This window comes from Anneissia japonica, unplaced genomic scaffold, assembly GCF_011630105.1.
Source record: "Anneissia japonica isolate Jap-2015-1 unplaced genomic scaffold, ASM1163010v1 scaffold287723_len112915_cov140, whole genome shotgun sequence".
Classification (NCBI taxonomy): Eukaryota; Metazoa; Echinodermata; class Crinoidea; order Comatulida; family Comatulidae; genus Anneissia; species Anneissia japonica.
The window spans coordinates 23,919-25,397 of NW_022708950.1; the positions used below are offsets into that span (position 1 = coordinate 23,919).

Here is a 1,479-nt window from a genome sequence, read left to right on the forward strand (position 1 = left end):
TCTATTCCATCACGACAGTAACAATTACTATCAACATCGTAGTACCCGCTGCTTACTTGGACTCGAATTCAACCCTGACCATCAGGCGCAATCTCGGTGGTCTACTGAGAGGTATGATGCCAGGCTAAAGATCTGGAGATTGTGCGTTCGAATTCCACCCGAGTACAAATTGCGATTTTTTTTTTTTGCAGTTTTCACACATACTGAATATTCAGTACATTTCCACCTCAGGTAGGGCAAAATTACACCTATACTTGATTCTCCTGACACAACTCCAGTTATTGTCTATTCCATCTAAGTAAGCAAAGAAAGCAGAATAAACGGGATATAAAAGTGTTTTGGAAAATTACTAATAGGTTCCTTGATATCCGGCGTGCTTTTGATTCTGTTCCTCATGAATTGTTTTTATTTAAGTTGTCTAATAATCATTTTCGTATTCGCCACACTCTTGATTCTTGGATTGGCAATTGTCTCTATGATAGACCTCAATGCACTTCATTTAATGGAATCATTTCAAGCAAATTTCCTATCAAAAGTAGTGTCATTCAAGGCATTAAACTTGGATCTATTCTTTTTATTTTTTATGTTTTATCAATGACATTGCCAGCAACTTTGGTTGCCCATTTTTACTTTATGCCGATGAAATCGTTATGTTATGTTATTCTAAGGACGTATCTTCGGACCAATTAACGGTACCACATATTGCCTCACTCCTGGAATCTTGGTCTCACAGCAATGGTTTGTCCTTCGCCCCTATGTAGAATTATGAATAGGCCTATAGACTTTCGTAGAAATCCAGCTAATTTCCCTCACTTTTTCTCCATGGCACAATTGTTGAAGAAGTTCACAGTTTCAAATACCATGGCATTTTAATCTCAGATAACCTAAAAAGGAACTCGCAAATTTCTTCCATCTACAAATCTGGATTCCGTTACTATGGCTTTTATATATAAATTATACATAAACCTGCTACAGAGTGCTGTTGTTGTATATATGGTCTCCTTCCTAAATGTGAAATCACTCAAATTAAACGTCTTGAACTTTACGTTGCTCGACTTCTCTCTGATCACGCTACATACTTATCCAACTGTCTTTTCTTATTGTGAAATTATTCCTTTCATTCAACGACAACAATACTTCCTGCTTAAAGCCCTCTGTTATGACATCGTTTGATCTCCTGGCCACCCTCTTCATTTTTTTTCTCCCCCTGCCCGTTCTATGTAAATGACCCTTGGCCACAACCGTTACTCTGCTTTTCTTCTCTTCCGTGGACACACTACTCGGTTCTTGCATTCAACTCTACCTCACTGGAATTCGCTCGCGTCTTCTGTTCATCTCGATCTTTCTATTCTAAGAAAAATGCTATCAGAGAAGTCCTTAAATGTAAAGACCTTTTTGTCAATATTTGGTGGGGTGTATGCGGGTGGTCACTAGTACCTTAGTGGAGTAACGTCCCTACCCCGGGATGCATAGTTTGAT

The 1,479-nt window shown here is 38.6% G+C and overlaps 1 long non-coding RNA gene across 1 annotated transcript in view; it reads right to left on the reverse strand.

Moving 5' to 3' along the window:
- Window positions 1-1,142, reverse strand: part of LOC117106598 — a 1,921-nt gene extending 779 nt beyond the window's left edge. Inside the window, exon 1 of the long non-coding RNA XR_004445103.1 lies at window positions 57-1,142. This is a non-coding gene — a long non-coding RNA (uncharacterized LOC117106598). The remainder of the gene's footprint in view (window positions 1-56) is intronic.
- Window positions 1,143-1,479: the final 337 nt, after the last annotated feature.